This window comes from Oncorhynchus mykiss, chromosome 1, assembly GCF_057628025.1.
Source record: "Oncorhynchus mykiss isolate SJ-2025 chromosome 1, ASM5762802v1, whole genome shotgun sequence".
NCBI classification, from domain to species: Eukaryota; Metazoa; Chordata; class Actinopteri; order Salmoniformes; family Salmonidae; genus Oncorhynchus; species Oncorhynchus mykiss.
The window spans coordinates 21,013,975-21,041,965 of NC_143022.1; the positions used below are offsets into that span (position 1 = coordinate 21,013,975).

Genomic DNA, 27,991 nt, shown 5'->3' on the forward strand with positions numbered 1-27,991 from the left:
TCCAAAGAAGAAAAAGAAGCCTGAAAGAAGGAGGAGAGACGATGAGAAAGGAATTCGGTTGACCGTTTTATCTATGGATTAATTGTAGAGGACCTTGTGCATTTCAGGTAAAATAACAACCCAAAGTTTATATACCAGGACAAATTAGCTAGCAACAGAAAGCTAGCTAGCTAATTGTCATAAATGTTTAATTATTTTTGACCTGTCCCCAAATTAATATAATTGGTTCAGAGTTTGTTTTGATATTTCTACCTGCATGTCGTGTCTCCTGATCGTGTCTGGTGTGGGTGAACAAAATCAATTTGTGCGCAATGGCGCACCCATGCGGTTTGGTCAGCATGTGTGCGTCGCAAAATAAATGTACACATACATGTTATTCCATCATTGCACCCACACTGCTCACGAGCATCTGCGTAGCCAGGTGTTAAAACAGAACTTGGTTCTATTTGTGACGCTCAACACGTTGCAAGTCCTGCCTCTCTGATCTCCTCATTGGTTTTTACGAGCATATACCCATGTGCCAATTCCTCATTGGTTTTTAGGAGCATATACCCACATCGATGATTGAAAGTTGAACTGAGCTCCACACTCCAGTACAGTCGGAAGTGGTAATGGACCGTAAAGTTGGTTGCCAACCGCCAAATAAAGTCCGAAGAAGAGGAAGAAGCCTAAAGTAGGAGACATTACTAGAAAACAAACATTTACCCTTTTATCTGTGTATTAATTGTCAGAGTAGAGAAACATGTGCATTTCAGGTAAAATAACAACCCAATGTTTATATCCCAGGACAAGCTAGCTAGCTAAATTGCCATAAAAGTGTAATGCTTTTTGAACTGTCCCCAAATGAATATAGTTGGTTCAGAGTTCGTTTTGATATTTCAATCTGCATGTCCTGATCGCTTCTGGTGTGGGGGGACAACATCACCCACCTTGCAATCTGAGCGGAGGCATTGAATGTTTTGAAACTATTTACGTAATGTCTTACCATGTTCTGACCATAAGCAATTTAAGGGGATTATTTTATAAACACTTCCTCATATGCCATTGAAACCAGTATGCTAATTTTCTCATGTTCTCAACTTTCTTTCGTTGTCTAGCAGCCAAAGACACCATCCTAGTCATATTAACAACCCATGCAGTGAGCTTTGGAGAAGTGTTTTCCTGCTAATTGCATTTTGGAACATTCACGCTTATAGAATATAGCATTGATGCACTTGTAATGTGAATAAATAGCCTAATAGTTTATCAACATGTTAAGCTAAATGTTCTTATCTGTTGCATCAGCCTCATTGCTTTAAAAAAATGTTTTGGTGTAGAGTGGTTGTAATCATTTGTGATCCATCCTCCCACAACTGTCCCAGAGTCTGTTTGGAAAATGTATTTATTGCACAGAAAGACAAGCTCACTGTCACACCCTGATCTGGTTCACCTGTCCTTGTGATTGTCTCGACCCCCTTCAGGTGTCGCTTATTATCCCAGGTGTACAGTGCCTTGCGAAAGTATTCGGCCCCCTTGAACTTTGCGACCTTTTGCCACATTTCAGGCTTCAAACATAAAGATATAAAACTGTATTTTTTTGTGAAGAATCAGCAACAAGTGGGACACAATCATGAGGTGGAACGACATTTATTGGATGTTTCAAACTTTTTTAACAAATCAAAAACTGAAAAATTGGGCGTGCAAAATTATTCAGCCCCCTTAAGTTAATACTTTGTAGCGCCACCTTTTGCTGCGATTACAGCTGTAAGTCGCTTGGGGTATGTCTCTATCAGTTTTGCACATCGAGAGACTGAATTTTTTTCCCATTCCTCCTTGCAAAACAGCTCGAGCTCAGTGAGGTTGGATGGAGAGCATTTGTGAACAGCAGTTTTCAGTTCTTTCCACAGATTCTCGATTGGATTCAGGTCTGGACTTTGACTTGGCCATTCTAACACCTGGATATGTTTATTTTTGAACCATTCCATTGTAGATTTTGCTTTATGTTTTGGATCATTGTCTTGTTGGAAGACAAATCTCCGTCCCAGTCTCAGGTCTTTTGCAGACTCCATCAGGTTTTCTTCCAGAATGGTCCTGTATTTGGCTCCATCCATCTTCCCATCAATTTTAACCATCTTTCCTGTCCCTGCTGAAGAAAAGCAGGCCCAAACCATGATGCTGCCACCACCATGTTTGACAGTGGGGATGGTGTGTTCAGCTGTGTTGCTTTTATGCCAAACATAACGTTTTGCATTGTTGCCAAAAAGTTCAATTTTGGTTTCATCTGACCAGAGCACCTTCTTCCACATGTTTGGTGTGTCTCCCAGGTGGCTTGTGGCAAACTTTAAACAACACTTTTTATGGATATCTTTAAGAAATGGCTTTCTTCTTGCCACTCTTCCTTAAAGGCCAGATTTGTGCAATATACGACTGATTGTTGTCCTATGGACAGAGTCTCCCACCTCAGCTGTAGATCTCTGCAGTTCATCCAGAGTGATCATGGGCCTCTTGGCTGCATCTCTGATCAGTCTTCTCCTTGTATGAGCTGAAAGTTTAGAGGGACGGCCAGGTCTTGGTAGATTTGCAGTGGTCTGATACTCCTTCCATTTCAATATTATCGCTTGCACAGTGCTCCTTGGGATGTTTAAAGCTTGGGAAATCTTTTTGTATCCAAATCCGGCTTTAAACTTCTTCACAACAGTATCTCGGACCTGCCTGGTGTGTTCCTTGTTCTTCATGATGCTCTCTGCGCTTTTAACGGACCTCTGAGACTATCACAGTGCAGGTGCATTTATACGGAGACTTGATTACACACAGGTGGATTGTATTTATCATCATTAGTCCTTTAGGTCAACATTGGATCATTCAGAGATCCTCCCTGAACTTCTGGAGAGAGTTTGCTGCACTGAAAGTAAAGGGGCTGAATAATTTTGCACGCCCAATTTTTCAGTTTTTGATTTGTTAAAAAAGTTTGAAATATCCAATAAATGTCGTTCCACTTCATGATTGTGTCCCACTTGTTGTTGATTCTTCACAAAAAAATACAGTTTTATATCTTTATGTTTGAAGCCTGAAATGTGGCAAAAGGTCCCAAAGTTCAAGGGGGCCGAATACTTTCGCAAGGCACTGTATCCTGAGTTATCAGGAGTTATCCTGAGCCTATTTGCAATGTGTTTACATGTCGGGAAATGCACAAGTATTTTTTTTTTCCGCTATGATCAGCTCCTCAAAAATGTATGGAAACAAACTTGAACCCACTGATCATGGGAAAATAAGGGTTAAATACATTTATTTTTTTTAGATTTAACCCACGGGGTGAAACTATGGACAGCAGTTGTCCAGACATCATCCATTCCATATTGTCCATTTTACTTTGACTTCTCCTGTTTTAAGGATATGTTACTGTTAAGATGTCAGCACATTCATTTTGATTGGGCACCATTTAGGTCAGGCTATTTGATCGGAGAAACCTGCATGATGTAAAAAGTGTCTGTCTCATTACATTGTTATACATTTTATCTCCAGCCTGTAGGCTACAGAAAAAGGCCACATACATCTGCTACATGATTTATGTTAGATAGTTATTTTGACGGAAAGATGGTGGAGTGTGGCAGCGATGGAGCTCTCCAACAGTACCCTGGAGAGGTGCGCTGGGATTGGACAAGCTAAATATTTTGCGCCCGCCTTTGAGAAAGTAGGCACTGCTTATCACAGGGCGGCATCAGCACTCACCTAAAAAGCCCATATGCCACTGGCTGAGAGAAATTGTCATTGTTTTGGCACAGAATTCTGTGAATTTTTATGTTGTTGGAGGTAAGTCTTGGTCAGTTTCTCAGAAAATGCTACCCTCTTCAGTCTGCCACTATAGGCGGTTGCCTAATCCTGCTTAATGAGAAGGCCGGCCTTGCATGTATTAGCGGATCGATATGGCCGTCTGCAGTGCGGGGTACATTTTTTTGTCACAAAAGTAGTGCAGCCTCAGCTCCAAGTGATTTTAATTTTGGAAATCTGTTCCAAAGTATTCCCACAATAGATAGATATTTGTGATCTTATACAAATGTAAGCAAAGTTTGAAATGATGTTTTATTAAAATATGATATGTTTAGTCTTCTTGAGGTAAATGTGCAGTCTACTAATTATTTGTAGTTATGTTCTGGCCCCCTGACCATCCTCTCAAGAAAAAGTGTGTGTGTGTGTGTGTGTGTGTGTGTGTGAGAGAGAAACAGCTAGTCGAGCCACTCGTATTTCATTTTTTAAAGTGCATTCTTCTATAATGTATTTTTTAAGCTGAGTTCTTCATCAACTACTCCACTGATATCAAGGAGAAGGCATTCTTTTCTCATGGCGACCTTTTGTATATCAAATGAGCAGACTACAGTGAGACAGGAAAACAACTAGGGTTATTATTCATAGACCACGTATCCAAGGACACTACACCCTGTCCCCTCACAAGGAGACAATTCAATTCACAAAGGAAGTAACTTTAAATGTCAGGCTTTATACATTTCTATTCCCAACCCAAAGGAAACAAAATCAATCAACTTTATGAGTATTTATAGAATAATTCCAAACAAACTAAAATAAACCAAATTGTTCTTGCTCCTATAGTCAAGTAGGTGATTCACATTTGGTACAGATCCACAATGTTCCAAGGCCACTCTTCCTCTACAGACATTCACAGGCCTCAACAACAATAGAGACTAATTCAGCCCATCTGTCTGTCTCATATAGTGTCCGTTTGTGTAATTTACGTGCTGTAATCACTTGAGTAAAAATACATGGAGACGTGATGAAGTGGGGTCTTTCAGTAACTAATAAACAAGTGTACGAAGGGGAAGTCAATCACTATGGGAGTTGTCCATACATGCAACCTTACATCATCAACTCAACTCTACAATGATCTGCTCATGTGCAGTGCAAGTCCCTGACATACAGTACATTTAAGTATTGCAATTCAATGACATGAAAGCAAAAGTAGGTCTCACACAAAAAACTATTCAGAATAAAGATTACCCCATATTTGAATTCTAGGACATCGATGTGCACATGCCTTGCTCTTGGTAGAGATAAAACACATAAGCATTGAGCTTTTGTCACACAATCTGCTGTTTAGTGCTTTACAAATTGGGATGAATTATGTTGAGGTGGATCACCGTGAATGGTGCATAATGTTTGGGCTGACTACTAGGGTCTATTCCATGGATCAATTGCAATATCATAAGAAAACCTCTAAAGAGTAGGAATATTCTAAGTGCAACAAGATAATCAAGTGTACATGTACAGTGATGTCCACAAGCTTTGGTCCTTTCAGGGTTAAATGTTTGGAGGAGGTGGAGAAGCATGCATAAGGGGACCCCAGGTGCAGTCCATCACTTGACACACAAGGTTCAATTGCTACAGTAATGTCAATGGCTGCACTCCTCTACAGAAGCACGATCATTTAGATCAAAGGTGAGCAAGGTCACCTCTGTAACTAAGCGAAACTCAAGCCAAAAAGACTCAAACTCGACACACTACACCGAGAACATCACAGCAGGAAAAGTGATTCGGTACCTACATTTTCTCTTCCCAAGAAGAGGAGAAGGCTTGGGCTGAATTCTTAATAGTTCATGTTATTGTACGGTCAGTTGTCTTCAAGGCCTAATGGCAGGGCAACAGGGGAGCAGCATATAGAGCGGAGCATGGCTCCCAAGATCAGGCCTGGATTACAACTGCTAATGCCTCCCAGTTTATTTCCATCACGTGGGCTGCAATTTACCCAGCGTGGCTGGAGGGAATCACCACCTGGAGGTGTGGGGATGGAAGTGAGGGGTAATCTGTTATAACCACATCATAGCTTTGATATAGGTAAGGATAACTGGTTTCCATTATGTAGCCTACTATTAATGCAATTCATTCACCACATGATGTCTCAGCCAGAGAGAGGGGTAAAGGTACTTTGTCAATATTAGAGATTTGAGGCATTTTGAAAGAGGACTAGATGGAGGGCATTGACCACAGCTCCCATTAAACGTGGTGCAGGTCAGGGGAAATACCAGTAGGCTCCCGAGGGTGGTATTCCTCATCCCAGAAGTCAACTCTGTCTTGTAGGGTGACTCATGTTCAAGTCTATTTTTCACATGCAAAAGTACAGTGAAATGCTTAACTTGCAAACCCTACCCAGCAGTGCAGTATTCAATATCAAAAAGTATAACTAATTACAAAATAAGAATTCAATAAAAAACAAGACAAATAAGAAATAAGAGAGGAAGCTAGATACAGGGTCAGTGCCAGAACCAAATTTACAATGTGCAGGGATACTGGAGTATTGAGGTACACAGTGGGGAGAACAAGTATTTGATAACCTGCAAAATCGGCAGTGTTTCCTACTTACAAAGTATGTAGAGGTCTGTAATTTGTTATCATAGGTACACTTCAACTGTGAGAGACGGAATCTAAAACAAAAATCCAGAAAATCACATTGTAAGATTTTTAAGCAATTAATTTGCATTTTATTGCATGACATAAGTATTTGATACATCAGAAAAGCAGAACTTAATATTTGGTACAGAAACCTTTGTTTGCAATTACGGAGATCATACGTTTCCTGTAGTTCTTGACCAGGTTTGCACACACTGCAGCAGGGATTTTGGCTCACTCCTCCATACAGACCTTCTCCAGATCTTTCAGGTTTCGGGGCTGTCGCTGGACAATACGGACTTTCAGCTCCCTCCAAAGATTTTCTATTCGGTTCAGGTCTGGAGACTGGCTAGGCCACTCCAGGACCTTGAGATGCTTCTTACGGAGCCACTCCTTAGTTGCCCTGGCTGTGTGTTTCGGGTCGTTGTCATGCAGCCACGACCCATCTTCAATGCTCTTACTGAGGGAAGGAGGTTGTTGGCCAAGATCTCGCGATACATACATACTGTGCAGTCGTCCTGTCCCCTTTGCAGAAAAGCATCCCCAAAGAATGGTGTTTCCACCTCCATGCTTCATGGTTGGGATGGTGTTCTTGGGGTTGTACTCATCCTTCTTCCTCCAAACACGGCGAGGGGAGTTTAGACCAAAAAGCTATATTTTTGTCTCATCAGACCACATGACCTTCTGCCATTCCTCCTCTGGATCATCCAGATGGTCATTGGCAAACTTCAGACGGGCCTTGACATGCGCTGGCTTGAGCAGGGGGACCTTGCGTGCGCTGCAGGATTTTAATCTATGACGGCGAAGTGTGTTACTAATGGTTTTCTTTGAGACTGTGGTCCCAGCTCTCTTCAGGTCATTGACCAGGTCCTGCCGTGTAGTTCTGGGCTGATCCCTAACCTTCCTCATGATCATTAATGCCCCACGAGGTGAGATCTTGCATGGAGCCTCAGACCGAGGGTGATTGACCGTCATCTTGAACTTCTTCCATTTTCTAATAATTGCACCAACAGTTGTTGCCTTCTCACCAAGCTGCTTGCCTACTGTCCTGTAGCCCATCCCAGCCTTGTGCAGGTTTACAATTGTATCCCTGATGTCCTTACACAGCTCTCTGGTCTTGGCCAATGTGGAGAGGTTGGAGTCTGTTTGTTTGATTGAGTGTGTGGACAGGTGTCTTTTATACAGGTAACGAGTTCAAACAGGTGCAATTAATACAGGTAATGAGTGGAGAACAGGAGGCTTCTAGGAGGCTAACAGGTCTGTGAGAGCTGGAATTCTTACTGGTTGGTAGGTGATCAATCCGGACGCATTTCATCCGGACGTGAAAATACTGCCCCGTCACCAAGAAGTTTTAAAGTCAGGACAGCGGCGTCCCTGCCCATCTTTCCAAAGCGTCTGAAATCCTACCTCTTTTGATTAGAATCTTAAATAACTCTCACGGCACACCCGACGCCCCCATGCAGTTGCCATACCAGACGGTCATACAAGTCAGGATGCGCTCGATGGTGCAGCTGTAAAAGTTCCTAAGGATCTGAGGGGCCATGCCAAATTGTTTCAGCTTCCTGAGGGAGAAGAGGCATTGCCATGCCTACTTCATGGCTGTGCTGGTGTGAGAGGAACATGATAAGTCCTCAATGATGTGGACACCGACGCTCTCAAACCCTCTCCACTGTGGTCCGTCGATGTGGATGGGGTGTACAACCACCCCTGTTCCCCGTAGACCACAATCAGCTCCTTGGTCTTGCTGACGTTAAGGGAGAGGTTGTTATCCTGGCATCACACTGACAGGTCTTTGACATCCTCCCTATAGGCTTTCTCACCACCGTTGGTGATTAAGCCTAACGCCGTCATGTCATCAGGAAACTTAATTATGGTTTTGTGCGTGGCCACACAGTTGTGGGTCAATAAGGAGTACAGGAGGGGACTAAGCACACACCCCTGAGGAGAACCCATTTTGAGGGTCAGCGTGGCGGATGTGTTGTTGCCTAATCTTACCACCTGGGGTCGGCCCGTGAGGAAGTCCAGGATCCCGTTGCAGAGGGAGGTGTTCAGTCAGAAGGTCCCGAGCTTGGTGACGTGCTTGGAGGGCACTATGGTGTTGAACGCTGAGCTGTAGTTGATGAACAGCATCCTCACATAGGTATTCCTCTTTTCTTGGTGGGAGCGGACAGTGTGGACTGCAACTGAGATTAAGTCGTCTGTGGATCTGTTGGTGCAATATGCAAATTGGAGTGGGCCAAGGGTGTCTGGGATGATGCAGTTGATGTGTGCCTTGACCAGAGTTTCAAAACGTCATTATTACAGATGTGAGTACTACAGGGCGGTAGTCATTGTGGCAGGATATCTTGGAGTTTTTGGGAACAGGAATGATGGTAGTCAGCTTGAAACATGTGGGGATTACAGGTTGGGGTTATGTGCATGGACACCAGCTAAATAAATGAGCCTCTGAGTGGTCTAGTATATATTAGATAACAACTTGAAGAAACCTCTGTTACTGCTGCATACCATTGTTGGAAATTGTTATATCAATAACACTTTATCAGTTCAGTTCCTGTTAAGATAAAATGGCATCTAGCAATTTTAGGACGTTGCAGGGGCTTATAGTGCATGTGGTAATACTTACAAAAATGGTACTGTTCGAGTCCAAAAATGACTTTCATAAGTTGCAGATAGAAATGACAAAATGTAAAAATGAAGAACAATAGCAATGATGAGCAACCAAAAGGCTACAAATGACAAAACACCTATAAAGCCCAGTGTTGTGAATGTGATAGATGTTCTCAGATAGTTTTCCTGTGAATCACTCTTCATGTTCAAACCATCTCAAAATGGCTTGAATTACTCAATTATTTTACTTGAGAGGATTTGGATATGAATGCTAATATTGACTTGCATTGGATTTGTGAGACCAATGCTAAAAAGTTAGAATTTGAAACAGTGGCCAGGTAAACTAAACCAAAGCATGGGTTGCTGTCATACCTTGTTCATAGACTGCTACAAGGTAAGGAAACCAATATATAATTTTGGAATTTGGTTGAACTATCCCTTTAACGTTGAGGGGGGGATTACATTTTTTAACAAATAATAGCAAGAACATCACCGTCTAGTGGTCAGGACCTGGTAATATCAGAATGTAGGAAGGGACATAAACCTACAACTTCTATGACTAATTGTCTGAACAGGAGGGAAAATAATAGCAAATTCACTGAGAATGTATTACATAGGATGAAGAAACTATACTCCGAGCTGTACTACTTGTCAAAGGTAGAGAATGTATTGTATACTAGTTGTTGGGTTGGGATTTGTGTGGGGTGTGGGTTATACGTGGGTGTCTTTTGACAATTTCTTTGGAACCCTCATGTCTTACTCATGTAAGTGTTGGTCCAAATAGGATGTTAGGTACTATATTTATTGAATATTATATGAATCCTATCATTTAAAAAATGTCCAATTTGGGTGCAATCAATTAGCTTAATTTCTCAGAGATCAAATGATATTTCAACAAAATATTGTTGCAGGAATGCTAATCTTACCCGTTTCTAACTACAGAAACAATTTCAGAGCAGTCGGAGATGGTGGGTGTCATGACTTGCTGAAATGACATTGAATGACCCACTACACTCGTAGAAAAAAAGGTTCCAAAAGGGTTCTTTGTCTCTCCACATAGGAGAACCCTTTAGGTTTTAGGTAGAACCCTTTTGGGGTCCATGTAGAACCTTCTATGGAAAGTGTTTTAGGATGTCCCTTGTGGGTATCTGTACCTATACAGTGCATTCGAAAAAGCATACAGACCCCAATGCAGGAGTGGCTTCGGGATAGTCTCTGAATGTCATTGAGTGGCCCAGCCAGAGCTTGGACTTGAACCCAATTGAACCTCTCTGGATAGACCTGAAAATAGCTGTGCAGCGACGCTCCCCATCCAAACTGACAGAGCTTGAGAGGATCAGCAGAGAAGAATGCTTGTAGCATGATACCCAAGAAGACTCAAGGCTGTAATTGCTGCCAAAGGTGTTTCAACAAAGTACTGAGTATGTAAATGTGATATTTTAGTTTTTGATTTGTAATCAATTTGATAATGTGTGTAGATTTGATGAGGGTAAAAACAATTTAATACATGTTAGAATAATGCTGTAATGTAACAATGTGGAAAAAAATCAAGGGGTCTGTATACTTTCCGAATACATGCGCAGACTGGGCTAGTAAACATACAGACACTAGGGCCTTGTCGTGCCTCCTTATTTTAGATAATACTACGTGGTGTCAGAGTGGTTTTAATAATGACAAAAACGTGAAGGAATTTCGCACAAAACTGAAAGCACGTTTCACCGCATTTAATCATGGCAAGGCTACTGGAAACATGGCCGAATACAAACAGTGTAGTTATTCCCTCCGTAAAGCAATCAAACAAGCAAAGCGTCAGTATAGAGACAAAGTGGAGTCTCAATTCAACGGCTCAAACACGAGACATATGTGGCAGGGTCTACAGACAATCATGGATTACAAAAAGAAAACCAGCCCCGTCGCAGATATTGACGTCATGCTCCCAGACAATTTAAACAGCTTCTTTGTGCGCTTTGAAGACTGATGGGCTCTCCTTCCCTGTGGCCGACATGAGTAAAACATTTAAACCTCTTAACCCTCGCAAGGCTGCCGGCCCAGACGGCATCCCTAGCCTCAGAGCATGCGCAAACCAGCTGGCTGGTGTGTTTAAGGACATATTCAATTAAACCCTATCCCAGTCTGCCGTCCCAACATGCTTTAAGATGGCAACCATTGTTCCTTTTTCCAAGAAAGCTAAGGTAACTGAACTAAATTACTATTGCCCCGTAGCACTCACCTCTAGACAAACTCCTAGACCTACTCCACTTTTCTTACCACAGACAATGCAATCGCCATCAAACTGCACACTGCCCTATCCCATCTGGACAACAGAAATACCCGTGTAAGAATGCTGTTCATTGACTACAGCTCGGCATTCAACACCATAGTACCCTCTAAACTCATCATTAAGCTCGAGACCCTGGGTCTCGACCCAGCCCTGTACAACCGGGTCCTGGACTTCTTGACGGTCCACTCCCAGGTGGTGAAGGTAGGAAACAACATCTCCACTCCGCTGATCCTCAACACTGGAACGAAGTCTGGAGTCAGGAAAATAACCTCTCACTCAATGTCAGCAAAACAAAAGAGATGATCGTGGACTACCTGTTCACACCTATTTACATTGACGGGACAGCAATGGAGAAGGTGGAAAGTTCCTCGGTGTACATATCACCGACAAACTAAAATGTTCCATGCACACAGATCGTGTGGTGAAGAAGGCACAGCAGCGCCTCTTCAACCTCAGGAGGCTGAAAAAATGTGGCTTGTCAATGGAAACCCTCACTAACTTCTACAGGTGCACAATTGAGCGCATCCTGTCAGACTGTATCACCGCCTGGTACGGCAACTGTATCGCCCACAAACGCAAACCTCTCCAGAGGGTGGTGTGGTCTGCACAACACATCACCAGGGGCAAACTACCTGCCCTCCAGGACACCTACACCACCCAATGTCACAGGAAGGCAAAAAGGATCATCAAGGATAATAACCGCCCGAACCACTGCCTGTTCACCCCGCTACCATCCAGAAGGCGAGGTCAGTATAGGTGCATCAAAGCTGGGACAGAGAGTTTGAAAAACATCTCGAGGCCATCAGATTATTAAACAGCCACCACTAGCATAGAGAGGCGGCTGCCTACCTACAGACTTGATTTCATTGGCCACTTTAATAAATGGAACACTAGTCACTTTAATCATGTTTACATATCTCGCATGAATCATCTCATATGTATATACTGTATCCTTCACTATCTATTCTACTATCTACGATCTCGTACAGGTTATCTACAAGTCTCTGCTAGGTAAAGCCCTGCCTTATCTCAGCTCACTTGTCACCATAGCAGCACCCACTCGTTGCACGCGCTCCAGCAGGTATATGGTCACCCCCAAAGCCAATTCCTCCTTTGGTCTTCTTTCCTTCCAGTTCTCTGCTGCCAATGACTGGAACGAACTGAAAAAATCCCTGAAGCTGGAGACTCATGTCTCCCTCACTAGCTTTAAGCACCAGCTGTCAGAGCTGCTCACAGATCACTGCATCTGTACATAGATGGAATGTTTACAGATTGGCTATCTACCTACCTCATACCCATACAGTATATTTATTTATTTATCTTGCTCCTTTGCACCCTATTATCTCTACTTGCACATTAATCTTCTGCAGATCTACCATTCCAGTGTTTAAATGCTATATTGTAATTACTTTGCCACCATGGCCTATTTATTGCCTTAACTCCCCTATCTTACCTCACCTACCTTACCTTACCTTTTTGTTTTCTTTTGTTCTACTGTATTATTGACTATGTTTTTTTTAATTCCATGTGTAACTGTTGTTGTATGTGTGGAATTGCTATGCTTTTTCTTGGCCAAGTCGCAGTTGCAAATGAGAACTTGTTCTCAACTAGCCTACCTGGTTAAATAAAGGTGAAATAAAATAAATAAATACAATTATTTGCTATCTATTGCATCTTAGCCGCTCTGTCACTGCTCATCCATATATTTTATACTTATATATTTTAATCCCAGTCCTTTACTAGATTGTGTGTATTAGGTTTTGTTGTGGAATTGTTAGATATTACTTGTTAGATACTGCTGCACTGTCAGATCTAGAAGCATTAGCATTTCACTAGATTTGCAATAACATCTGCATGTGACAAATAACTTTTTTATTTGATTTAGTGAACAGTTTCTGAACAGTTACAGTTGGATTCACAGCTTACCTTGTCCAAAGCTGTAAACCAGGTTAGGCAGAGTGAGACAGTAAAAAAACAGCAGGCGATGCTGTGCAGTAGCAGCTCTATGTAGAGTGAAGAGAGGGAGGAAATACATGCATTTTCATACCGTGCTAAAACAACTGAGGGGAACAGAGACAGATGTGGAGAAAACAATCACAGACAGTCCCAGTTGCCAGTTCAAGCATTTGTCGCAAATGTGAGAAATCCCCTTTCCACAGCTGGAAAGATTGCCTAGCAAAGGATGAGTAATGCAGGAAATGTCACAAGAGAGGACACTTTACATCGGTCTGTCAATCAAAGCAAATGCATGAGGTCTCAGAGTAGGAACAGCAGTTACAGTAGGTCAGCTAATTCTGGGGGAAGTAGGGGGGGGATGCTGGCTGGCACTCCGACATTAAACTGTAGTCATTTAAACCAGACACAGGTGTAGCAGTGACATCAATCCCCAATAGGCTGTATAGCTACAGTAGAGATGGCTCGCTACAAACAAAAAACTGTACAGGCCCAGTAATAAGATATTACCAGTGGTAGGGCAGATTGTGTGTAAACTGGAGAGTAAAAGAGAAGTGCAATCCAGCCTGTATTCGTCATTGACTCTCTGGCCAGACCGCTGCCGGGGCTGCCAGCAATTGAAGCATTGCAACTCATTGAGAGAGTGAGTGAACTGGAGGACCCAGGGGAGGTTTTCAAAAATAAATTCCCAAAAGTGATTTCTGGCCTAGGAAGGCTAGAAGGTGACTACAAAATCCACCTGAAGGAGGATACAGTCCCCTATGCCCTTAATACCCCCTGCTGTGTGCCTATCCCTTTGGAAGGATGGAAGAAATTGGGTCTGTGTCTAAAATAGAGAGTCCCACTGATTGGTGTGCAGGGACGGTGGTGGTCCTAAAAGCCAATGGGGACATTACTAACTTTAATGAGGCACTGCAGAGAGAGACACATCTTACCATCAGTGGAGAAGTCACTGGCTTAGTTGGATGGTTCACAGGTCTTCACAAAGCTGGATGTCCGCTCAGGCTTCTGGCAGATACCCCTGTCACCAGAGAGTAGGGCGCTCCCACCGTTTGGCCGGTACGGTTTCAACGTTTTGCCATTTGGAATCGCTCCCGGTCCTGAGCATTTCCAAAGACGCATGTCCCAGCTGTTGGATGGGCTGAGGGGCATCATAGTCCACGTGGACGGCGTGCTCATGTGCAGATGGGACAGAGCAGAACATGATGAAAGACTGGCCTGACACTCAATGAAAAATGCCCCTTTGCACAGTCAAACGTCTTGTTCTTGGAATACAAAAATCAGTGCAGCTGGAAAAGAGCCGGACCCGGAGAAGATCAGCACTATCACAGACATGCCCATCCCCCAGAACGTGGCTGGAGTCAGGACCTTCTTAGGCATGGCCACATATGTGAGTAACTTTCAGACACAACCAAACCCCTGAGAGACTGACTAGCCAAAGAAAATGACTCAGAATGACTCAAAGAGAATGACATGCAACAGGCAGCATTTGACAAAATCAGAGGACACCTGGCCTCACAGAGAGTGCTGGCCCAGTACCGCCCCCATGCTAAGACAAATGTGTCAGCAGAGGCACCATCCTTTGGGCTAGGGGCGGTCCTCACACAGATGCAGGACAACATGGAGTGGTGTCCAATAACATACATCTCACAAAGCTTATCTGACACAGAGCAAAGGCATGCACAAGTGGAGAAGAAGGTGTTGGCTATCACATGGGCATGTGAAATGCTCAGGCAATAGTTAATTGGCCTTCAGCTTACAGCAGAGACTGACCACAAACCACTGTTGGCTCTGTTAGGGACAAAAGCATTGGACGACATGCCTCCCAGAGTTCTGCGCTTCCGCCTCAGATTACTGAGGTTCACCTACATGATGGTGTACAGTGCCTTGCGAAAGTATTCGGCCCCCTTGAACTTTGCGACCTTTTGCCACATTTCAGGCTTCAAACATAAAGATATAAAACTGTATTTTTTTGTGAAGAATTCAACAACAAGTGGGACACAATCATGAAGTGGAACGACATTTATTGGATATTTCAAACTTTTTTAACAAATCAAAAACTGAAAAATTGGGCGTGCAAAATTATTCAGCCCCTTTACTTTCAGTGCAGCAAACTCTCTCCAGAAGTTCAGTGAGGATCTCTGAATGATCCCATGTTGACCTAAATGACTAATGATGATAAATACAATCCACCTGTGTGTAATCAAGTCTCCGTATAAATGCACCTGCACTGTGATAGTCTCAGAGGTCTGTTAAAAGCGCAGAGAGCATCATGATGAACAAGGAACACACCAGGCAGGTCCGAGATACTGTTGTGAAGAAGTTTAAAGCCGGATTTGGATACAAAAAGATTTCCCAAGCTTTAAACATCCCAAGGAGCACTGTGCAAGCGATAATATTGAAATGGAAGGCGTATCAGACCACTGCAAATCTACCAAGACCTGGCCGTCCCTCTAAACTTTCAGCTCATACAAGGAGAAGGCTGATCAGAGATGCAGCCAAGAGGCCCATGATCACTCTGGATGAACTGCAGAGATCTACAGCTGAGGTGGGAGACTCTGTCCATAGGACAACAATCAGTCGTATATTGCACAAATCTGGCCTTTATGGAAGAGTGGCAAGAAGAAAGCCATTTCTTAAAGATATCCACAAAAAGTGTTGTTTAAAGTTTGCCACAAGCCACCTGGGAGACACACCAAACATGTGGAAGAAGGTGCTCTGGTCAGATGAAACCAAAATTGAACTTTTTGGCAACAATGCAAAACATTATGTTTGGCGTAAAAGCAACACAGCTGAAAAACACCATCCCCACTGTCAAACATGGTGGTGGCAGCATCATGGTTTGGGCCTGCTTTTCTTCAGCAGGGACAGGGAAGATGGTTAAAATTGATGGGAAGATGGATGGAGCCAAATACAGGACCATTCTGGAAGAAAACCTGATGGAGTCTGCAAAAGACCTGAGACTGGGACGGAGATTTGTCTCCGACAATGATCCAAAACATAAAGCAAAATCTACAATGGAATGGTTCAAAAATAAACATATCCAGGTGTTAGAATGGCCAAGTCAAAGTCCAGACCTGAATCCAATCGAGAATCTGTGGAAAGAACTGAAAACTGCTGTTCACAAATGCTCTCCATCCAACCTCACTGAGCTCGAGCTGTTTTGCAAGGAGGAATGGGAAAAAATGTCAGTCTCTCGATGTGCAAAACTGATAGAGACATACCCCAAGCGACTTACAGCTGTAATCACAGCAAAAGGTGGCGCTACAAAGTATTAACTTAAGGGGGCTGAATAATTTTGCACGCCCAATTTTTCCGTTTTTGATTTGTTAAAAAAGTTTGAAACATCCAATAAATGTCGTTCCACTTCATGGTTGTGTCCCACTTGTTGTTGATTCTTCACAAAAAAAGACAGTTTTATATCTTTACGTTTGAAGCCTGAAATGTGGCAAAAGGTCGCAAAGTTCAAGGTGGCCGATTACTTTCGCAAGGCACTGTATGTGCCAGGGAAGGCACTGATCACAGCAGATGCACTCTCCAGGGCCCCAATTAAACATCCATTAACAGAGGAGAAGCAATGTCTAGAGGGTGAGGTACAGGTGTCTGTTAATGGAGAAGAGACCGCATACCTGTGTCTCAGACCAAACTGCAGCAGACTGCAGAGGAGCAACAGCGAGACCCCATCTGCCGACAGAGAGTACAGGAGTTCAAAAAAGAATGTCCTAAGGCCTAGGCAGTAGGTTCTGCCTCAGCTTCTGAAGCCCTATTGGGTGCACCAAAATGACTTCCACCGTAATGGAGACCTACTCATGAACAGTCAATGGATAGTTATCCCAGAGACTCTACAACCAGAAATGCTAAACTGAGTTTATGAGGATACATGGGGATATCCAAATGCAGACTGAGGGCTCTACAGTTGGTGTGGTGGCTTGGTCTAAGTACTCAGATTGCCAAGCTGGAGGCCCAGTGTGAGGTGTGTGCAAAATGTCAACCTTGTCATCCTGAACCAATGATGGCAACTGAGCTGCCAAAACGGCCATGGCAAAAGGTAGGGGCAGATATGTTCTCTTGGATTAAATTACTATTGAAGATACATTGAAATAGCAAAGACACCCATAACTACATCAGCTGGTGTTATCAATGGATTAAAGTAATTTTTTCCAGGAAAGGGGTAGCTGAGGTCCTGGATGCTTTTTCTGCATAATATGACTTCACACATGTGACCAGTAGCCCCTACCATACACAGAGAAGTGTCAAGGCAGAGAGGGCTGTGAAAACAGTCAAGGGACTGCTGAAAAAGAACAAGGATCCGTATAGGGCTCTGTTTGCTTACAGAGTCACACCACTGCATCATGGACAGAAGGCTACGCTCCCCATTGCCTGTCTCACCGGCTCAGGTTAACAAGCTCGCCCAAAAAAATGATGTGAAGCCACCAGAGTGGCTGAAAGACTATGTTATGTGAATAGAATACATACTGTTGAGGGGACCATACCCAAGTTAATACATAGCTCAGACTGTGTAATTTCATGCTTTCATGGTGTTTCAGAATGGGAAGTAACATGTTAAAGAAAATAATACTTGTTTCAAAACTGCATTTCAGTTATGCTTCAGTGTTTATGCCTGTTGAATTCTTGTTCATCGGAGAGGGGAAGATGTAGTAAGATGTCCCTTGTTCGTGTGCGTAAAAACAGTGATCACCTATTGCATGAGCTTCCACATTCGCTACAGAAGTGGAAAAGATGGAAAAGGGTTTATTTTCTCTGTAAATTATCACAGCTGGAAGATACATTTAAAGAGACGCAAGTGAACAAGCTTAAATCTGCTCCATCTCCAACAAACAAATCAATAAATCTATAAGAACCACGAGTCTTAAACATGAATGACCCAAGATGCTACCAAACTTGAAGTAAAGTTGACTGCCGACAAACGTACGTAGAATATAATGTTGCCAATGTCTTTTGTGTAATCTGGTAAGCATGAGTTTGAATATTCCCTGTCGGTTTGGCATGGGTGGATTTCAGATATGTTAGCACACATCCTAAACTCTTCCTCTTCTCTCAACATAGTGTTGCAACATGTGTTCCAGACAATGGGGGGCACTAGCGTTTTCCCATGTTCTTATTATTGGGTAATTTCAATATGACCAGATTTAAGTGGTTCTACCTAGACATTAACTAAAAACATACCTCCCTGTTACGTCACATGAAAATCGAAATGTGTCATAACACATTCAGCTTTAGAGTCTTGTGTCAATCATAGAGCCATCGTCATTGGTCCGACCATGTTGTCCACACAGAGTAGACGGCTGTGACCCTTTCTAATGCCGGAGAGTGCAGTTAAGGTAAAACACTGGTTTTCCAGATAGTTAGCAGCCTGCGCTATAAGCCGGATTGTTACACAGGTTATGGCAGTTGAACAGCTCAGAGACAACTGGTTTAGCTTCCCATGCCTCAGACTCTCTCCATAGGGAGCTACTAATTCAAGTGAGATTTCAGTTCCTTGCATGTTGAATTTTACAATGTTGGCATAGCCCTTTCCTGTAGTCAATGACCAAAAGCAACCTCTTAGGCATCATGGGAGGAAAGTAAAACAATAAATACCGTTTTTCTATGTCAAACAGTTGTGTTATATTTCTGTCTTCTGAGATGTATATAAAGTGTAATATTAGGATGTAATACATTTAAACTTTATATCTGATATGGTACAGGTTTCATCTTTTTTTACGCCCATAGACGTGTGTGAGGTGTATATTTTTGTTTCAAAGTAGATTTGTATAAGATTACCAATAATCACTCTGTGTGACCCTGACCCAGTAAAAAGTTAAAGCATCTTTCTGGGGTTTAATTTTGTGTTTATAAGGGTTTCCCTTTCAAATTGTTCTCTGGGAAAGAGAATACAGTCAGCAGTGTTGTTTGGGGATTTACCCTATTATAGTATATGATATAGTCAGACTTATACAGGTCTGCTAAGCATGACACTACCAAACCAAATTTAACTGTAGCGCAATAGCCTCTGGGACAGTGATTTTGACATAGACACTTAGCACCTTACATTGTGCCGTTGGTCCGCTCATGTTTCATTTAAGACACTAACAGTGATTACCATCCTCCCACATAAGCCCTCAGTTTACACTGACAAAAGAGGATACCACGTGTCCTTACCGTTTGCCCGGCTTATCCAGACTCGTCTGTGTGTCTAACTTTTCGCTTGACTTCCAGGTGAGAACTGCATGGGATCAATATGGCCAATACTCCTCCGTCTTCCGCTCAGGCGAGGCAGAGTAGAGGAGAGAGGTGTATCAGCTCTCCCTTCAGTACAGTAATAAAGCAGTCAGAAAGTAGCGGCGTTATCCTTCAGGACTACCAGGCTGCTGCGTTTGTGCATCTGCTGAAGACCATTGTCACACGTCCAGAGGTTCCGCTGGTGGAGGAAGATGCCCAGAGTCCCCATAGTCTTAACTTCAGGTGTTCAGAGTGACTTATCAAAGCCTAGGTGTTAGGGCAGATACAGAGCTTTTTTAGTAAGGGTATGAAACACAACGTCTGTTAGTAGTGTAGAGTTGTTTCCTCCAGATGATTCTACCTCCTTCACACACAGCCAGACTGCCAGGTATGCTGAAGGAGACCTGCCAGACTTTCAGAGAGAGAATCTGCCCTAGAAATCCAGCAACTCTTCTGGCAATAAACAATCAGCCCACAGCTTAACAATTTGTAAATCAACATAAATTGTCTAGAAATCTCCTGCAGTGTGTTGAGTAAATGGAATGTTATTTACGCAGTACTGAAATATTTTAAAATCTCATGAGAGTACTTTTTAAACTCCAAGATCCAGATGAGTTCGATCAGTCTGTCCATTTCCCTGCGTTTAGAACACAACCCTCTCTGAACAAGATGAGACGTTCCAAGACGGAGCTATTCACCCCACAGATTCCTCCAATGCGAGTTAATTACAGCTCTGTCCTCACAGAGTAAAAGAGAGAGAGTGATTCCAGCCTTAATCTAAATTACACAATAATTTGCGAATCCCGGTGCTGCAGCGATGGAAGTTTCAGAGATACTGAGTGTCCCGACTAAGTAGGCTGATTGTAAGCACGGCAGCTGCTACCTGTCATCCACAGAGAAAGAGAAACAGGCAGACACTGAAATAATGTTCCTTCTGCAAATTCAAAGTAACCTCTTCTGTTGGTGTACAGTGTAGTGTAGTAGACTATTCTGCTTTTCTTAAGCCTGCTTGTGTCAGAGAGCCCAGCTTTACACTGCTAAGGTACGGAGGGATGAGAGCGCAGGATGGACAGAGGGGGGAGCTAAGTGGAAGAAGGGGGTGAGGGATTGAATAGCTTCATCACTCTTTCGCCCCCTTTCTCCGCCTCCTCGTTTCCTCCCCTCCCCTTTAAGACATAAATACATTCAAATACACACACGCATGCACGCACACACACTCAGACACATTCACACACACCATTGGCAGACTCAAGTCTAATCAAAGGAGGCTGGCTTAGAATATCTCGGACTGCAGTTGATTCATGTGCGTGTGCGTATGCTTGTGTCACAGTCTGCACTGACCTCTGCACAAAGGATAAAGATGCATTATGTATGTACATTTACATTAGCAGAGTCAAAAGAGTAAGTGACATAATAAAATCCATTATATCCTGTGTGCTGAGGGCTGGTCTGATGATTTATTAATTTTAAAAATGATCCATCAGTCTTTTCATCTATATGTTATACAATTTGCCCACGTTTTTCAGCCTAGTTACCGAAGGTCCAATCTGTTACTCAACATCAGGTGGGCAAAAAGTCCATTATGCTGAACGTAAATATCCTGACAAGAACAGAGCAAGAGGAGTTGGTTTTGGGAGGCACATTTCTAATGCTTCCAGGGTGGGGTGGTTAACATACATAAATAAACACATACATACACATAGCAAGATCTGACAAATACCTACAGATGTTTAGGGATCTGATTACCTTACCCCCGTTTACCTTCTACCTGCTTTTGACCAGCCCAAAAAGTCCAGTACAAAACAAAGAGCCAATAAGCCTACGTATGCAGGCCCCACCTATAGGATAGGAGTGTTGTTTCAGTGATACTCTATTCATTTATATACATTTAATGGCCATTTTAAGCCCAACCCCTATGGGTCATAACTCTAGTTTAATCATACATTAACACATCAATACCCAGTTGAGACCATGTTGACAAACATCATATTTGACCTTCAGCAGTATTTACATAAACACATTCCTGCCGCGGAGAGAAATTTTCTTAGTTTATGGACATGTGGATTTGAAAACAATCAAAGATAGGGTTTTGTCGAAAGCTTCCCTCCAATGGGAGACATTTGATAAATTTCTAGGTGCAGCTGTTGGCACGAGTTCAATGACTTTCACAATACCTCTACTTGTTTGGGATTACAGCGCTTAAAGGGAAAAATCAATGCACTGTTTTCCTTTTTGGTTTCCAATAGATACAACGATATGTTTAGGAAGGGTGGTGGGTGTGGTCTAAAAGAATGGACAGCAGTAGTGATCACTTTGTTTGCTAAAACAACTCTCCTCTTGGTAAATAATGTTTTCAGTGAGGGCAGGAACTGAAAAGTGAATGTGAGAGAAGGAGTGCTATTCATGTGGTTTCCTGTCTGGTGTGTACACCCATATAGCTGCTTCATGACAACTGCTTTTATATAATCAGTGCATACCTGGGGCAACTGTATGGATTCTAGGGTAGGTCATATTGTCCACTGAAAAGGCATTGAGGTATCAAAATATTCTGAATAGGTCTCAATTCAATGAACAGCAATGGCAATGTTGTATATTGTTATATGTACAATGTATCTAAAAATGCTTTCTCTGTAAGACTGTTCTGAGAAGGACCTTTCAGTATTAAGGACACTTTGGCTCACATAAAGTTACATTTCAATTGTGTTAGCATACTAAGTAGTACACTGCATGATGGACACCTGGCTGGGAAGGATGTGGAAGTAAACGTGTTGTAAGAGCAAATGTCAAAAAAAGCCCATCTAGCATTGAAAACTAACAAAGATGTTAAAAACTATTCCAAGCTTTTCCTTATACCAAATGATTGATGACAAAAATATTCAAGTATACAATTGAAAAGCTATTTCTTCAAAGAGAACGACTCATTCGATCATTTGTTTTGGTACTTTCCATATGTACTGTAGCTTGTTTTTGGTGGCTGGTCCAAAAATTGTTGGAGGAGTGCTGCATTTACCTGGAGCTAACTCTGCAGATAGCACTACTGCGGGATTTGAAAAGTCATAGTCAATCGATCAATAATATAATAATACTTTAAGCAAACATGTTTATCTTTAATTTACAATCTGTAGGAACTATGAAAATAGAAAGGTTCAGAACAGTTGAAAAATATATGGCAAATATGGCAGAAGCTTTTTTATCCGACGAGCCCGACGTGAATGACATACTGCTTTCCCAGGAACAGGCCCAAATCCCCGTCATTTGCGTGAAGAGAAGACGCCAAAAAAGAGGACGGAGGTTGGACTGCCTTCTGAGATTTTGTAGACGATCGAATAAACTCCCACTGCATTCCGTTCTACTAGCTAACATGCAATCATTGGAAAATAAAATCGACAACCTACGAGGAAGATTAAACTACCAACAGGACATTAAAAACTGTAAGTCCAGAGCTTCCGGCGACGGTCCCCAGTCCAGAGCTTCCGGCGACGGTCCCCAGTCCAGAGCTTCCGGCGACGGTCCCCAGTCCAGAGCTTCCGGCGACGGTCCCCAGTCCAGAGCTTCCGGCGACGGTCCCCAGTCCAGAGCTTCCGGCGACGGTCCCCAGTCCAGAGCTTCCGGCGACGGTCCCCAGTCCAGAGCTTCCGGCGACGGTCTCCAGTCCAGAGCTTCCGGCGACGGTCCCCAGTCCAGAGCTTCCGGCGACGGTCCCCAGTCCTCCCCTATAGAGTCAGGTTTTCCCCATCTTAGCTGCTACTGCATCGATATGTTTTGACCATGACAGTTTACAAATTATTATAATTGTTATTTAATTATTATAATTATTACAATTTATTTAACCAGGTAGGCCAGTTGAGAACAAGTTCTAACTTACAACTGCGACCTGGCCAAGATAAAGCAAAGCAGTGCGGGATTAACAAACGTACAGTGCATGACACAAGTACTTTTTTCAACAATTGTTTACAGACAGATTATTTCACTTATAATTCACTGTATCACAATTCCAGTGAGTCAGAAGATTACATACACTAAATTGACTGTGCCTTTAAACAGCCATGATGTCATGGCTTTAGAAGCTTCTGATTTGTCATGCCCTGACCTTAGAGATCCTTTTATTTCTCTATTTGGTTAGGCCAGGGTGTGACTAGGGTGGGCATTCTAGTTTTTTTTCTAGGTTGGCCTAGTATGGTTCCCAATCAGAGGCAGTTGTCATTCGTTGTAACTAATTGAGGATCATATTTAGGCAGCCTTTTCCCACCTGTTGTTTCTGGGATCTTGATTTTGTATTGTTGCTTTTGAGCCCGACAAAAGCAACGTTTCGTTTTGTTACTCTTTATTTGTTTTGTTGCTGGTTCACATTAATAAATATGATGAACCTTGTTCCAATCCTTCCAACAACGATCGTTACATGATTTGAGTCAATTGGGGGATGTATTTCAAGGCCTACCTTCAAATTCAGTGCCTCTTTGCATGACATCATGGGAAAATCAAAAGAAATCAGCCAAGACCTCAGAAAAAAAATGGTAGACCTCCACAAGTCTGTTCATCCTTGGGAGCAATTTCCAAACACCTGAAAGTACCACGTTCATCCGTACACAAGTATAAACACAATGGGACCATGCCGCCGTAATACTGCTCAGGAAGGAGATGCGTTCTGTCTCCTAGAGATGAATGTACTGTGGTGCGAAAAGTGCAATCAATCCCAGAACAACAGCAAAGGACCTTGTGAAGATACTGGAGGAAACAGGTACAAAAGTATCTATATCCACAGTAAAACAAGTCCTATATCAGCCCACTCAGCAAGGAAGAAGCCACTGCTCCAAAACTGCCATAAAAAAAGCCAGACTATGGTTTGCAACTGCACATGGGGACAAATATCATACAAAAATATAACTGTTTGGCAGTAATGACCATCGTTATGTTTGGAGGAAAAAGGGGGAGGCTTGCAAGCCGAAGAACACCATCCCTGCCTCGAAGCGAGTATAGAAGTAGTTTAGCTCGTCTGGTAGGCTCGTGTCACTGGGCAGCTCTCGGCTTTGCTTCCCTTTGTAGTCTGTAATGGTTTGCAAGCCCTGCAACAAAAGCCCTTGCATTTTTCAATTTTTACTAACGACATTACACTGACTTTGAGTAAAACCTGAGTTTCTATGTATGCGGATGACTCAACACTGAGTGACTCGTCATCTACTACAGCGACTGAAATGACTGCGACACTCAACAAAAAGCTGCAGTTAGTTTCAGAGTGGGTGTTAACGTATAAGTTAGCCCTAAATATTTGTAAAACTAAAACCATTCTATTTGGAACAAAACACTCACTAAACCCTAAACCTCAACCAAATCTTGTCATAAAAAATGCGTAATTTGAGCAAGTTGAGATGACAAAACTGCATGGAGTAACACTCGATTGTGGTCACCATAGCAACACCCACCCGTAGCATGCACTCCAGCAGGTATAGTTGAAGTCAGAAGTTTACATACACCTTAACCAAATACATTTAAACTCAGTTTTTCACAATTCCTGACATTTAATCCAAGTAAAAATTCCCTGTCTCAGGTCAGTTAGGATCTTTGTTTGAAGAATGTGAAATGTCAGAATAATAGTAGAGAGAATGATTTATTTCAGCTTTTAGTGGAAACACAGTGGAAACACATTCTCTGGAGTGATGAATCTCACTTCCCCATCTGGCAGTCCGACGACAAATCTGTGTTTGGCGGATGCCAGGAGAACGCTACCAGCCCTAATGCATAGTGCCAATTGTAAAGTTTGGTGGAGGAAGAATAATGGTCTGGGGCTGTTTTTCATGGTTCGGTCTAGGCCCTTTAGTTCCAGTGAAGATAAATGTTAATGCTACAGCATACAATGACATCGTAGACGATTTTCTGCTTCCAACATTGTGGCAACAGTTTGGGGAAGGCCCTTTCCTGTTTCAGCATGACAATGCCCCTGTGCACAAAGCGTGTTCCAGAAATGGTTTGTTGAGATCGGTGTGGAAGAATTTGACTGGCCTGCACAGAGACCTGACCTCAACCCATCGAACACCCTTGGGATGTATTGGAACGCCGACTGAGAGCCTGGCTTAATCGCCAAACATCCGTGACTGACCTCACTAATGCTCTTGTGGCTGAATGGAAGCAAATCCTTACAGCAATGTTCCAGCATCCAGTGGAAAGCCTTCCCAGAAGAGTGGAGGCTGTTAAATTTTGGAATGAGATGTTCGACGAGCAGGTATCCACATACTTTTGTCAATGTTATGTATGTTGGACATGTAAGTTTAATTTTCCCATAAAATGCCACAGGGGATGGAAAATAGGAAGGATTCCACCTCAGGGAATCCTTAGCTACTGCATTTCAGTTTTAATAATTTATTTCACAGCCAAGGTTTATAACTCTACTTTGTATTGTATTTGGCAGTGTCAGACAAGCCGCCAGGTAAGCACCCTCTTCCCTCTGATCTTAGCTAAAATAAACACTTGGGTAAAGTAGGTAGGGCGCTATGCACTAAAAATAAAAATTCACTATGCCTGCACTTGTTCCCTTGGTGCAGAGGTAGGACAATGTGTCCAGATAGAAGAATACTCAAGCTGAGTGGGTACAGTGGATGTGCATACTGTTGAACCAATAAGGTGGGGTGTGATCAGAAGAGGGTCTGTTGGTGGACAATGATTGGCTGATGGTTGTGGATGACTGGCTCTGTATGTGATATGATTGGCTGCTAGATGGGGATGACTCTGTAGAAGGTGTCGGTTCTTTGACAACCTCTCATCAATTGTCACCTCAACCTCCACTTGAAACTGTTCAGCAGGAGCAGGCAGAGTGCACTGATTGGAGATAAAATGAGGACATGCCCTGTGTGCTTTTAGCCCTGCTTTTACCCTTGTGAAACATAATCTTCAGTGCTGTCTGTTTGAAATGCAGTTGGTCTGTCTTTTTATTATTGAAGCTGTTTCTGTAGTAGTACAGGGATTGGTGTAACAGTAGTGATACAAGTACTGGTAGTATCTATCCATCATATTTCTTCAATGGTACAAATCAATCATATTCTGTTCCAGTAACTGGGAAATCCTTGTTGAAACAAGCTGGCACTTATAGAAGCAGCTATAACCTAATTGGATCCAGCAGCTGTGGGAATTAGAAACCATGGGATGAGTTACATAAAGAGAGAGAACTGACGATATTAAAGCTACTGTGGTTGGCACCTCAGCAGTAGACCAAAGAAAATAAGATTCAAGAAAACACTTTTCCATTGAAACTACTTATTTGAGGAAAAAAGAGAATTATATTATTTTATTTTGCCTCATTTCTGCTGTCCATAAAGGAGAAGTCTGGGGTTTTTTTGCAATCAAAGTGTTGGCTTGAATGTCAGACATCTCTTAATTGTTTAAAGCACACTGTTTTAGCCCAGTCATTATAGTAAAGGAAAACATATATATCTGGTTGGCAACTATTAACATGTCCAAACGGTGGCACCACATGTGACACCAAAAACAAATAACTTGTATGAGATGTCCTGATTTTGTTTTCATAACTTGAGTTTTCCAAACCCTTACCCAGAGTTTTCCAACACTGACACCCATTTCCAGTCCAATTGGCCATGTGTGGTTAATGTGGTAGACTAATGAGGGAACATAACTTCTCGTTAACTCTGTGGCATCAAGGTCTGGTTACAGAAGATTAAGCTTTCAACATTCGTTGACGTTTTCACACAAATTCACCAACAGTATCTTGAACCAGAAATAGTTTCATTAGAAACAATCACCTTAAGGGAAACTGGTAGAAATGTATCACCTGGTCCACCATTCAACATTCAGTACATCCTTTCTATCACAAAATCAATAAAGTACACCACATAAAACCTACAATTATTTAAAGAATGCAAATGTTTTCAGATACACATATGGCTCAAATAAATTCATACAAAGTCAGCCAGTGATTTTGGGGTGGTATGTCATTGCGCAAGCTGCACATTGATTGAATCCATCTGCCATTGAACTTACAGATAGTTGGTAGCTGTTGAGGATCATTGGACAGATTGACATGTGTGGTGATGGTGACCACAGTTATTGGAGACTCCTGTGTGGCTGATCTCATGTGGTTCTCTACACTTGGAGTGCAGTAACACTGTATACTACAGTACACTTGCCTTAGTTCTAGTAAGACCTGAACATTGTTATACCAGATGTTTCAGATTGTTCCTCTGGGCAGAGTTACTGATCTGCTGTCACAAATCCTGACAGGCAGAGAAAATACAGGTCATCCTCTTGTTCTTTGGTAGGTATTTGATGACTCACAGTTCATAATCTATGCATAGTCACTTTATCCCTGCCTACATGTACAAATTACCTTGACTCAGCACATTGACTTGGTACCGGTAACCCCTGTATATAGCCTCGTTTTTATTATGTAATCTTATTGTATTACATTTTTACTTTAGTTTATTTGACAAAAAATGTCTTAACTCTATGTCTTGAACTTCATTGCTGGTTAAGGGCTTGTAAGGAAGCATTTCACGGTAAAATTTGATTTGTTGTTCTGGGATTGATTTGTACTTTTCGCACCAAAGT

The 27,991-nt window shown here is 42.4% G+C and overlaps 1 protein-coding gene across 1 annotated transcript in view; it reads right to left on the reverse strand.

Moving 5' to 3' along the window:
- Positions 1-20,498, reverse strand: part of LOC110503352 (uncharacterized) — a 38,981-nt gene extending 18,483 nt beyond the window's left edge. The window contains exon 1 of the mRNA XM_021581734.3: positions 19,379-20,498. The gene's annotated coding sequence lies outside the window, so the exon portion shown is untranslated. The remainder of the gene's footprint in view (positions 1-19,378) is intronic.
- Between the last annotated feature and the right edge of the window lie 7,493 nt (positions 20,499-27,991).